At 37.7% G+C, this 14,393-nt stretch overlaps 1 pseudogene; it reads left to right on the top strand.

The window, feature by feature from the left end:
• Nucleotides 1-377: 377 nt before the first annotated feature.
• LOC104226890 (probable linoleate 9S-lipoxygenase 5) lies at nucleotides 378-13,632 on the top strand (annotated as a pseudogene).
• Nucleotides 13,633-14,393: the final 761 nt, after the last annotated feature.

Below are 14,393 nucleotides of genomic sequence, written 5' to 3'. Positions count from 1 at the left end.
ATGCAAATGGAAAACCTTTTCATTTGACCAGTGTCATCGTCTTGATAAATTTACTATAGAGTGTATATAGTCATTCCCACATGGAAATCTCATGTAAACTAAGATATACGTCTCTGGTAAATACACAGTTACCAAGTCATGGTACATTGTAACCAAATTGCTAATTCTCAAGACTTAATTAGTTTTCAAGGAGTCTTTTTTAGAATTCAAACACAAGTTCCAACACTTCATTATATTTATGAAAATTGATTCCACTCGTCACATAAGGCTAGCCAGTCTTCACCTACAAATTGAGAATACCTGCTTTGTTTCATATCAAGCCTCATCAGAAATCCATTTTTAATTACTCCATTACAATATTGGCTTATAGTACTTTTATGGGATCCAGTGACAAACATGAAAGCAAAATGATCAATGGCACTGTTCTGCTCATGAAAAAAACACCTTTAGACCTAGGTTCATCTGAATTAACAGCTCAGCCTCAAGCTTATGAAATTCTTGGGCACAAAGTCATCCTGCAGCTGATTAGTTCTGTTCATGGAGATGATGAAGGTATGAACTTTTAGTATTTACTCCATTTCTCATGCTTCAAACATAATGGTCTGGTTAAATGTGAATATATGCATTATCTTGAAACTGTAGATCGATTAAAAAGTCTTACTTTTATTTTCTTGAAGGAAATAATCTGAAAGGGAAACTTGGGAAGCCTTCACATTTGGGAGATGAAAACAAATCAGGCAACACTGAATCAAGGTTTAGTGTGACATTTGAGTGGGATGATGAACGGCTTGGGCTCCAGGAGCATTCATAATCAAGAACCTTAATCAAAGTGAATTCTTTCTCAAGTCATTGACTCTTCAAGTTGATGATTCAAGTCAAGGCAGTTTCTACGTTGTTTGCAATTCTTGGGTTTATCCATCTGACAAGTACAAGTCGGACCGCATTTTCTTTGTGAATCAGGTACACAAGTAACATGATTTAAACTCTAGTGTTATAGATGACATACTCTTCTTGGTTTTTTATGATATTGCAATAGGCTTTGCTTCCAAGTGAAACTCCAGCAGCATTGCGGTGGTACAGAGAAGAAGAGTTACTCAGTTTGAGAGGAAATGGAAGTGGAAAGCTTGAGGAATGGAATAGGGTTTGTGACTATGATTGTTACAATGATCTTGGAGATCCCGACAATGGTCCACTTTATGCCCGTCCAGTTCTTGGAGGATCTGTTGAGTATCCTTATCCGCGTAGAGGAAGAACAGGAAGACCTCCATCAAAGAATGGTAATTACTCTATCAATAAGCAGTAGTATTTACTATTATTTGTTGCGGAAGCCAAATGTATATTAGTATGAATGAATCACAATCACTATACCAAAAATTATGACAACCACCAAATAATAAATAAGACAATAAAACAACAATAAAAGGAATACCAAAATTTACGAGATTCAGCCAATTTTGCCTACTTACTCGGACACAATCAATATTTTATTCTACTCCAAAAATACAAGTGAAATAATACTAAAGAGAGAAGATACAAATGCCTTAAGAAGATAAGAAGGCAAATGAGAGTTGTGTTTAAATCCTAAACATTTGGCCTTCTTTTATAGGATGAAGTACCAACCAACATTGGTACTTCACTGATGTGGGAGTTATGCCACTCAACAGATCTCCACCTTGGCAAAATTCCACATCTTTAATTTTCTCTCAATAACAAATTTTGGTTGTGTCTTCATCTTCAATCTTCAGTGTTCAACAATGTTGATCAAATCAAAACAATGTTGAAACTTGACCGCAGTCACCACTTTTGTCAGCATATCACTAGAATTCTCTGTAGTATGAATTTTCTTCACCGTGACTCCACTTTCTTCTATGATTTATCGTACGGAATGATACCGAACATCAATGTGCTTCGTCCTTTCATGATAAACTTGGTTCTTCGCTAATTGAATAGCACTTTGACTATCACAAATAAATGTGATACTTTTTTGTCCAATACCAAGCTCTTTTAGCAATCCCTGAAGCCAAATTGCCTCTTTCACAGCCTTTATAATAGCCATGTACTCTGCCTCTGTTGTAGACAAAGCAACTGTTGACTGCAAACACATAACCAGTAGTTGATCTTCGTTTGTCTAGATCACTCGCAAAATCTGAGTCACAATATCCAACTACAGATTGATTGCCTTCCTGCTCAAAAACTAACCCAACATCTACAGTATTATGAATATACCATAGAATCCACTTCACAGCTTGCCAATGCTCCTTTCCTAGATTATGCATATATCTGCTAATAACTCCAACAACTTGTGCAATATCAAGTCTCGTACAGACCATTGCATACATCAAGCTTCCAACAACATTTGCGTATGGTACCTTTGACATATACTCTCGTTCAACTTCATCTTTTGGTGACATAGTAGTACTTAGCTTAAAATGGGAGCAAGTGGAGTACTATCTGGCTTAGTCTTTTCATCTATGCCAAAACGTTGTAGTACTCTTTTCAAATATTCTTTCTGAGATAAATAGAGTTTCTTTGAACGTCTATATCTTATTATCTCCATGCCAAGAATTTTCTTTGCCTCACTCAGATCCTTCATCTCGTACTCCTTCTTCAGTTGAATCTTTAACTTATCAATTTCTTCTCAATTCTTGGAAGCTATCAATATATCATCAACATATAGGAGAAGATATATAAAGGAACAATCTTTAAGTTTGCACAAATACACACAATGATCGTATTTGCTTCTCTTGTACCCTTGCCGCAACATAAACTTGTCAAATCGTTTGTACCATTGTCTAGAAGATTGTTTCAATCCGTATACCGATTTTTCAACTTTGCACATCATATTTTCCTTTCCAACAACTTTGAATCCTTCTGGCTGAGTCATGTAGATTTCCTTCTCCAAGTTTCCATGTAAAAACGCAGTTTTTACATCCATCTGAACTAGTTCCAAATCCAATTGTGCTACCAAAGCCAACATAATTCTAATGGAGGAATGTTTTACAACTGGAGAAAACACTTCATTGTAATCAATTCCCTCCTTTTGAGCATATCCTTTGGCCACCAATCTTGCTTTGTAGCGAACATCTAATTGGTTAGGAAATCCTTCTTTCTTTGCAAATACCCATTTGCACCCAATTGCTTTCTTTCCCTTCGGGAGATTGGCCAATCTCCATGTATGATTCTGATGAAGGGACTGTATTTCATCATTCATGGCAATCCTCTACTTATCTTCTTCTGAACTTTGGACTGCGTCTTTATAAGTGGTAGGAACATTATCAGCTACAATTGATGCGGCACAAGCAATCGTCTCTATGAGACGAACATGTTTCGTTATTGTTCTTTTTGGCCTGCTGGTTGCTATTGATTCAAGTTGTTGTTGAGGTTCCTGAGTTGGAATCTCCTCTACTGGCTCTCCTTCCAGAGGGTAATCTTCATTTGTTTCCTCCTCTGCTTCTTGTGTAGGAAAAATAAATTTTCCCTCAAACTCCACCTGCTTAGAAGCACCTTCATTTTGTTTGGTATCTTCTGTTACCTTATTTACCATAGCAGATTCATCAAAGGTAACATCCCTGCTGAATATTACTTTCTTTGTCATAGGACACCATAAGCGATATCCTTTGACTCCAGAAGTAATTCCCATAAAATAGCCTTCTTTTCCCTTGGATCCAATTTTGACTCTGTCACATGATAATATGCAGTTGAGCCAAATACGTGCAAAGAGCCATAATCTACAGCAGGCTTTCCATACCATTTTTCAACTAGTATCTTGCCATCAATATCACCAGATGGTAAGCTATTAATGAGGTGGCATGCATATGTAATTGCCTCAGCCCAAAATTCTTTGTTCAAGTCAGCATTGGACAACATACATTGTACCTTCTCCGGCAAGGTCCGGTTCATATGTTCTACCACTCCATTCTATTGTGGTGTATGTCAGACAGTGAAGTGTCGGACGATGCCATCATTTTCACAGACCTTATTGAAATGATCATTTTTGTATTCACCTCCATTGTCTGTGCAAATACACTTGATCCTCCTGCCTGTTTGATTCTCCACCATCGTCTTCCATTTGAGAAAAATTCCCAACACTTCATCTTTGCTCTTCATTGTATACACCCACACTCTTCGAGAAAATTATCAACAAAGGTTACAAATAGTGTTTCCCACCCAATGAAGGTGTTTTGGAAGGACCCCAAACATCAGAGTGTACATAATCTAAAATGCCTTTAATATTATGGATCGTTGTATCAAATTTAATCCTTGTCTGTTTCCCTTTGACACAATGCTCGTAAAACTCCAAGTTGCAAACCTTTACTCCCTTTAACAATCCTTGATCTGATAGAGTTTTCAAGGATTTTCCTCCAGCATGTCTCAAGCGCATGTGCCATAGCTTGGTTGCTTCTGCCTCTTTTTTGTCACTGGATGTCACTATCGCTGTCCCAATAATTGTACTACCGCGGTAACGGTACATATTATTGTTTTTTCAATTGGTCTTCATTACCACTAGTGCACCGGAACATACTCTCATCACTCCATTTTCTGCAATGATTTTGAACCCTTTTGATTCTAGGGCTCCCACAGAGATGAGATTCTTCTTCAAATCCGGTACATATCAAACATCTGTTAATGTTCTGATCATTCCATCATGGTTCTTTAATCGTATTGAAACAATTCCATATGAGGTAAGAATGTTGTTGTCCGCTGTATGGATGACTTCATATTCTCTTTCTTGAAAATCCACGAACCAGTCCCTGTTGGGACACATATGATAGCTACAAGCCAAGTCCATCAACCATATGTCTGATGATATTGATGACTCTGTTGTAACTAATGAGAAGTCTGAATCATCACAATCAGCTACATTTGAATCGATAATGGTCTTTCCATTGTTATGTTTGGCCTTATTCTTCAACTTTGGATAGTCTTTCTTCCAGTGCCCCTTTTCTCGACAAAAGGCACATTCATCTTTGCTGGGTCTAGATCTTGACTTGGATCTTCCCTTCCTTATCCTCATTTGATTTTGAGGACGACCCCTAACAACCAGTGCTTCTCCTTCTCCGCTCTTCTGTTTTTCTCCCTTTCTTTGTTCATAGCTGTACAAAGCCGAACAAACTTTTCTGAGAGAAATTTCGTCATTTCCATGGAGTAGAGTAGTTTCAAGGTGCTTGTACTCATTAGGAAGTGACCCCAACAACATCAAGGCCAAGCCACCATCATCAAAAGTTACATCCATATTTTGCAAATCTGTGACCAACTTATTGAAACTAGTGATATGTTCATTCATCGTGGTACCTGGAACATAGGTGAAGTGAAACAGTCTCTTCTTCATGTACAATTTATTTTGACTGTTTTTCTTCAAAAATTTATCCTCCAGTGCTTTCCATAATTTACTTGCAGAAGTTTCCTTTGTCTATGGATATTTCTGCTCTCTAGCAAGGTAGGATCGAATGGTACCGCAAGCAACACGGTTGATAATTCTCCAGTCTTCTTTTCCAATAACATCTGGTCTTTTTTATTCCATGTCAAGATCTAGCCCTTGTTGAAAAAGGACATCTAGAACCTCGCCTTGCCACATCCCAAAATGTCCTGACCCATCAAAAATTTCTACCGCAAATTTCACATTTGGCACAATTCTTGTCATAAGCGAAGATGCCAATGATGATGTATTATTGCCACTTGATGTAGATTCTTCTTGTTTATTGTCTCCCATCTTTGACACAAATATTATTTAATATCTGACGACACAAATCAAGATTATTTCCTTTCTGATGTGGAAGATCAGACTAGGCTGCAACCACAGAGCATACTCAGACAGAACATTGACTCAGTTACCAAGATAAATCTTTTTTGATGTGGAAGATCAGACTATGCTGCAACCACAGAGCATACTTAGACAGTACCTTGGCTCTGATATCGATTGGTGCAGAAGCCAAATGTATATAGTGTGAATGAGTCACAACTAATATACCAAAAATTATGATAGCCACCAAATAATAAATAAGACAATAAAGCAACAATAAAAGGAATACCAGAATTTACGAGGTTCGGCCAATTTTGCCTACTTCCTCGAACTAAATCTAATATTTTATTCCACTCCAAAAATATAAGTGAAATAATACTAAAGAGAGAAGATACAAATGCCTTAAGAATATAAGAAGGCAAATGAGAGGTGTGTTTAAATCCTAAACATTTAGCCTTCTTTTATGGTGAAGTACTAACATGTCCTCCTTTGTTTTTACAACTGATTGTATAGATCCTAAAAGTGAAAGTCGGCTGCCACAAATAGCTAGCTTTGCAATTTATGTCCCAAGGGATGAACAATTTTCGCCCTTGAAGCTGACAGATGTGCTTAGTAATGCACAGAAAGCCATTGCTCAGCTCTTTGCTCCTCAGGTTGCTGCTTTAGGAAACATCACTCTTAATGAATTCAACAGCTTTGAAGACGTACTGAAAGTCTATGAACCAGGCTCTCCTGGTTTTCTCAAGTATCCAATGCCACATGTTATTAGAGGTAACTTTGGATCAGACTTTGGCTCGACCCCTTTCTAAAATGATTCCATTGCATTGTGTTTCTGAAACTTTATTGTTTAAACAGAGGAGAAGTCGGCTTGGATGTCAGATGAAGAATTCGGAAGAGAGACGTTAGCTGGATTGAACCCTGTGTGCATAACTGGCCTAAAAGTAAATATTTTGCTTCTAATTTAAAGACCTTGTCTTAGACCCTGGATTGTAGTTTACATTCGTTGCTCTCCTGATACAGGAGTACCCTCCAACGAGCAAGCTGGATCCTAAAATATATGGTGACCAATCAAGCAAAATAACCAGAGAACACATACAAAATCAGCTAGATGGACTGTCCATTGAAGAGGTAACTAATTCGACTATTTAATGCTTCTAACAAAGCTATGCCTGGCAAAGCAGTTTACCCTGTTGAGTGATGACTCAACTGCATTATTCTTATTAGGCAATGAAGGTCAACCGATTGTTCATTCTGAATTACCATGACATAGTGATGCCATATGCAAGGAAAGTTAACATGTCACATTCGAAGATATATGCCTCGAGAACTGTGCTCTTTCTACAAAAAGAGGGGACTTTGAAGACAATAGCCAATGAATTAAGCTTGCCTCATCCAGATGGTGATCAACTTGGTGCAATCGGCAAAGTATTTACTCCAGTCCGAAAAGGTGTTGAGGGTGCTTTATGGCAAATTGCAAAGGTATTTGTTGCAATCAATGACTCTGGAGTGCACCAACTCCTCAGCCACTGGTACCTAAATTTGTTGAAGTGCATTAATACTAGTCTGTTAAACCATTTGTTTGATGTCGTGTCTAATTTTGTTTGCAGGTTACGTACTCATGCTTCAGTTGTGCCTTTTGTGATAGCGACACATAGGCAGTTGAGCGTGCTCCATCCTAGCTATAAGCTTTTGCATCCTCACTTCCGTGATACAATTCATATCAACGCCTTGGCTCGACAGACTATACTTAACGCTGGAGGTATTGTTGAGAAAACTGTTTTCCCTGGACCACTATTAATGGAGTTAACATCAATTGCTGATAGGAATTGGGCATTCCCTGATCAAGCTCTCCCTACTGAACTTGTTAAGAGGTGAGTCATTACTGTTAGGAAGTGTGTCAAGCTAATAGAAAGAAAAGAATATTTAAGAGAGAAAAACAATAAATTGCACAAGACAAGACAAAATTTACGTGGTTAGGCAATTTTTGCCTACTCCACGGCCCCACAAAGAATAATTTTTTATTAATTGAAGAGAGAAAGAAGAAGTTTTGGGATGATCTACAAATGAAAATGTAGACCCCTATTTATAGGCATTTGAATACCCTGCCGAGGTAAGTGCTTACATCATAAGAATGTCGATGTAAGCGCTTAAATCATAAAAATCTCGAGGTAAGCGCTTACACCACAAGAATGTCGATGTAAGCGCTTACATCATATTTTCATCTCTTTTTGATTTTTCTTTCTTTTGTTTTGTCTAATTTCACATACAACAATAGGTTTGGTCCTATCAATCTCCCTCTCAAACCTATGTTACATCAAGAAAGAAAATAAAAAAATATTTGCTATTCTCTGGTGGCGCCTTCACGCTATCAGTCTTGAAGGCTAACTGAGGCAGTGCACAGCCTCAGTTTGTCAACACCGACAACTTTGGTCAACATGTCTGACGGGTTCTTTGATCCTTGTATATTCTGCATGGAAATAGTTCCTTTGTTTATCAACTCTCGGATATCATGATACCTCAACTGGATATGCTTCGATCTTGCATGAAACATTGGATTCTTGGCAAGATGAATTACACTCTGGCTATCGCTGAAAAGCTCACAATTATCATGCTCTTTACCTAGCTCTTTAAGAAAATTCTTGAGCCAAATCATCTCTTTTCCAGCTTCTGAGATTGCCATGTACTCTGCTTCAGTGGTAGATAGAGCAACACTTTTCTGAAGTCTGGACATCAAACTAACAGTAGTACCACCCAAGGTGAACACGTAGCCCGTGGTACTTTTTCGACTATCCAGATCGCCGCCTAAACTTGCATTAGCAAAACCTTTGAGATATCGCAATATCCATTTTACACCTTCCCAATGCTCCTTTCCTGGATCTGACATGTATTTACTGACAACTCCAACAACATGGGCTATGTCAGGTCTAGTGCAAAATATAGCATACATCAAACTTCCTACTGTTGAAGCATACAGAACTTTGGACATGTACTTCCTTTCTTCATCTGTCTTAGGTGATTGGTCCTTTGACAGATTTAGATGTCTTCTAAGTGGAGTGCTTCTGGTCTTTGCATCATGAAGACTGAACCTGCTTAGTACCTTATGTATGTACTTTTCTTGAGACAATTTTAAGTTCCTTCCGACCTGTTTCTGCTAATCCTCATCCCAAGAATTTGCTTAGCTGATCCTAAGTCTTTCATTTCAAACTCCTCCACTAGTTGTTGCTTAACCAAATCGATCTCATTTATGCTAGATCATGCAATTAGCATATCATCGACGTACAACAGTAAAATGATATAGGATTCATCAAGATTTTTGATATAACAGCAATGGTCCATCTCATATCGTGTGAAACCATTTTATGCATGAATCCATCAAATTTCTTGTACCATTGTCGGGGAGCTTATTTCAAACCATACAAACTCTTCTTCAACTTACACACAAGGTTTTCTTTACTAGAAACTTGAAAACCTTCAGGTTGCTTCATGTAGATGTCTTCTTCAAGGTTACCATACAAGAAAGCAGTTTTAACATCTATCTGCTCCAAATGCAAATTTTCTGCAGCTACGATAATTAGCACCAACCTGATAGTAGTTAATTTGACTATAGGAGAGAAGATATCGGTGTAGTCAATTCCTTCCTTCTACTGAAAGCCTTTTACTACTAATCGTGCTTTGTATCTCTTCTTACCATTATGCTCTTTCTTGACTATGTACACCCACTTGTTCTGCAATGCCTTCTTTCCTTTTGGTACTCCGTAAGTATCCATGTTTTATTATTTTGAAGAGAATTCATCTCTTCTTTCATGGCTAGATTCCACTTATCAGAGTCTATGACCTGCATTGCTTTAACAAAATGCTCTGGTTCTCTAGCATCAGTTAGAAGTAAATAGTGAAGAGAGAGCGTTAACCTATCTGGAGAATTTGTGACTCTTTTAGATCTCTTCAATGTAGGTTCACGACTAACAAAATCCGAATTTGATTCAGGTCCGGATTCCAGATTTGGTTCTGCATTTGATTCTATCTCTGGTTCCAGTTTTGGTTCTGATCCAGGTTCGGCTTCTAGTTCTTCTTCAAATCCGGCTTCTGGTTCTTCATCTTCAATTTCAGAATCAGTTGTAATCCCTTTAGCCACTTCATTTTCTGAGATTTCTTCTAACTCAACTGTTTCAGACATTGTCTGTTTGATGGTGTTGGTTGGTTGTACTTCAAGCTTGTCCTTGTACATCACATTTTCATTAAATGTGACATTTCTGTATCTTAGGATCTTTCTATTCTGATCATCCCAAAACCGATAACCAAAATTATCATCACCATAGCCAATAAAGAAACATTTTTTGGCTTTAGGATCAAGTTTATCTCTATCATTAGAGTTTACATGCATATAAGCAACACAATTAAAAAAATTCAAATGTGAGAGAGTTACCTCCTTTCTTGTCTATACCTCCTCAGGAATTTAAATATTCAGCAGTACAGAGGGTCCCCTATTTATTAGGTAAGCTGTCGTGTTAACAGCCTCAGCCCAAAAATACTTCTGGCTCGTTCATTCAGGGTTCTGTTCAGCCCAAAAATACTTCGGCAATCCAGAATGTATTCTCATACTTCTGGCTCGTTCATTCAGGGTTCTGTTCATCCTCTCAACAATACCATTTTGTTCCGGTGTTCCAGGAACTGTTTTGATCATTTTAATCCCATTCTCCGAGCAAAATGCTTTGAACTCTTGGCTATCATACTCTTCTCCATTGTCAGACTTCAAACATTTTAACTTTAGACTTGTCTGATTTTCAACTTCAGCTTTCCATCTTTTAAAGGTAACAAACACATCAGATTTATTTTTCAGAAAATAAACCCATACCTTTCTTGTGGAATCATCAATGAAGGTGACATAATAGCGTGAGCCTCCTAGAGAAGTTATAGGAGCTAGTCCCCACACATCTGTATGCACTAGTTCCAGCTTCTCTTTCTTTGGCGTCCTTCCCACCTTTGAGAAATTAACTCTCTTTTGTTTCCCGTAAATGCAATCTTCGCACAAACCTAATTCAACATGTTTTAGGTTTGGTAACTTTTCTTTGGATGCCAAAAGCTTCATTCCCTTCTCACTCATATGCCCGAGCCTCTGATGACACAATGTTGTATCACGACCATGATCAACTGTTGCTATAGTATCTCTTTGTATTGCAGTTGCATACAGTGTTCCCCTTTTGAAGCATCGTGCCACAACCAAATTCCCTTTGGTTATCTTCCACGATCCATTGCCGAATGTTGTTTCATATCCTTCATCGTCAATCTGACCCATAGATATCAGATTTTTCTTGAGTCCAGGAACATGTCGTACATTTTGCAATTTCCACAGCGTGCCTTGTGAAGTCTTTATACGAACTTCACCTTTTCCGGCAATGTCGAGAGATTCGCCGTCTGCTAGATAAACTTTTCCAAATTTTCCAGCAATATAATTATGCAATAATTCTTTGCATGATCTAGAGTGAAAGAATGCACCTGAGTCCAGAATCTAAGATTCGACTGGACTATCTGCACAACAAATTAGTGCATCACCGACTTGTTCAGCAATTGCATTTGCTGAATTTTCTTCCTTCTTCTTCTTTAGTTCTCTACACTGCTACTGTAATGACCCTTTTTATCACAATTCCAACAAGTAATGTCCTTGCGATTTTTGGATTGTCCTCTTCTCCTTGACTTTGATCTGCCATGACCATAACTCTGTCCTCTTTGGTTGATTCTCCCCCTGCTTTCGGTACTTAAAGCAGATCCTAGGGAATCACTGGGTTCCCTTTGGTGAATATCTTTGCTTAGAACCAAGTCTCTAATATCATTCAATTTGAATTTGGTACTTCCTGATGAATTGCTAACTGCAGTTACTATTGCAGATCAACTCTCCGGTAGAGATGATAGTAGAATCAACGCCCTGATTTCGTCATCAATTATTATATTAACAGAACTCAACTGAATTAATATTATATTAAACTCATTGATATGTTCTGTGACTGATCCACCTTCTGTCATCTTTAAGTTGAACAATCGACGCATCAAATAGACTTTATTTGAAACAGATGGCTTCTCGTACATATTTGATAACGCCTTCATCAGGCCTGCATTGGTATTCCCGTTAATGATGTTAAACGCCACATTTCGTGTTAGCGTCAAACAAATCACACCAAGAGCTTGGCGATCTAATAGATCCCAATCCGCTTTGGCCATAGTCTCTAGTTTCACCTCGGTCAGAGGTAAGTGTAATTTTTTCTGGTACAAATAATCCTCTATTTGCATTTTCCAGAATCCAAAATTTTTGCCATTGAACTTGTCAATCTTAACCTTCCCTTATTCCGATGCCATTTTTCACAAAAAATTTATGTGAATAGTGCATGTGAATAGTAACGATGATCAATAGTGTCGCACTATTCTTGTGAATAGTACCTGCACCAATATTGTGCTTTTCTACCAGAAATACACTATCTGTGCTTTGATACCAGTTGTTAGGAAGTGTGTCAAGCTAATAGAAAGAAAATAATATTTAAGAGAAAAACAATAAATTGCACAAGACAAGACAAGATTTACGTAGTTCAACAATTTTTGCCTACTCCACGGCCACACAAAGATAACTCTTTATTAATTAAAGAGAGAAAGAAGAAGTTTTGGGATGATCTACAAATGAAAATGTAGACTCTTATTTATAGGCATTTGAATGCTCAGCCGAGGTAAGTGCTTACATCTTAAGAATGTCGATGTAAGCGCTTACATCACAAGAATGTCGAGGTAAGCGCTTACATCACAAGAATGTCGAGGTAAGCGCTTACATCACAAGAATGTCGAGGTAAGCGCTTACATCACAAGAATGTCGAGGTAAGCGCTTACATCACAAGAATGTCGAGGTAAGCGCTTACATCACAAGAATGTCGAGGTAAGCGCTTACATCACAAGAATGTCGATGTAAGCGCTTACATCATATTTTCATCTCTTTTTTATTTTTCTTTCTTTTATTTTGTCTAATTTCACATACAACAATAGGTTTGGTCATATCGATTACTTTGTACTGCAGCCTATCTACTATGTTACAATGTCCTAAGGTAATGATTTTTAAGTTTTTTTTGGTTTTCAGAAGAGTGGCTGTCGAGGATCCTACTTCCAAACATTGTGTCCGCCTACTAATTGAGGATATCCTTACGCGGTAGATGGACATGAAATCTGGTCAGCAATCAAAAATTGGGTACAGGAGTGTACCAGTTTGTATTACAAATCAGATGACATGATTCAGAAAGACATTGAACTCCAAGCTTAGTGGAAGGAGGTTCGCGAAGTAGGACATGGTGACAAGAAAGATGAGCCCTGATGGCCTAAGATGCAAACACGTCAAGAGTTAGTCGACTCATTGACTATCATTATCTGGATGGCATCTGCTCTTCATGCTGCCATTAATTTTGGGCAGTATCCTTATGGAGGCTTTGCTCCAAATCACCCTGGTATGAGCCAAAAACTTATTCCTGAGACTGGAACCCCTGAGTATGAGGAGCTTAAGTTGAACCCCTGAGTATGAGGAGCTTAAGTTGAACCCTGTAAAGGGATATCTATAGACGATTACACCCTAGTTCCAAACTTTGATTGGCATATCTGCTCTTGAGGTGTTATCAACACATATCTCAGATGAAATTTATCTTGGCCAAAAAGAGACTCTTGGATGGACTATGGACAAAGAAGCAATGAAAGCTTTTGAAAGGTTTGGAAAGAAGCTGGCTGAAATAGAGGAAAATATATGGAAGATGAACAATGATGGAAAATTGAAGAATAGGAGTGGGCCTATTAAGATGCCATACACATTGCTCTATCCTACAAGTGAACCAGAACTTACTGCCAAAGGAATTACCAATAGTATCTCAATCTAACTACCTTGTTATAATAGTTTGATGGGACTAACTAAAGATGTTCTGTCAAGCTATCTATTAGCTTTAATATTAAACCGGCTTCTGCTCTGGTTATATAATGAAGGGAAAAAATTTATTTTGTGCCTCACACAACACTACTTGTGTGAGGCCTCTTTTTTGTCTCACAACTATGTGGTCCCAGAATTTTTGTGGACCCAGATGTGTAAGATATGGGTCCACAAATATGTGAGATAAAAAGAGGTCTCACACAACTAGTGTAAGTTGTGTGAGACACAAAATAAAATCAATCATAATGAAAGTATGAGATATGATCTCTATTCTTAGTTACATTTGTGTGTCTATTTGTTCTCCTTGCTCTACTATTGAATTTGATGTGGAGTACCAACTTTAATAGCTTTCAGGTACCAATTATCAATTTATTAAATACTCCCTCCATTTCAATTTATGTGAACCTATTTCTTTTTTAGTTCGTGCCAAAAAGAATGACTCATTTCTATATTTAGAAACAATTTACCTTTATGCACCGATTTATAGCTACACAAGTTCAAAAGTCTTTCTCTCTTTTTTAAATTTCGTATCTAGTCAAATGAGTTCACATAAATTGAAACGTAGGGAGTAATAAGATATGTAGCCTTATTCATATTTCATCACCTTATTTGCTACCTCATCCATGAAATTTCCTTTCCGTCTTGCATCTAATGTTGCTAATCACGCTTAAAAATTTGGAAGGAGATTTTTGCATGTGATTCTTGGAGAGAAAG

This window comes from Nicotiana sylvestris, chromosome 7 (assembly GCF_000393655.2).
Source record: "Nicotiana sylvestris chromosome 7, ASM39365v2, whole genome shotgun sequence".
NCBI classification, from domain to species: Eukaryota; Viridiplantae; Streptophyta; class Magnoliopsida; order Solanales; family Solanaceae; genus Nicotiana; species Nicotiana sylvestris.
This window is presented reverse-complemented; position numbering and strand designations above follow the sequence as displayed.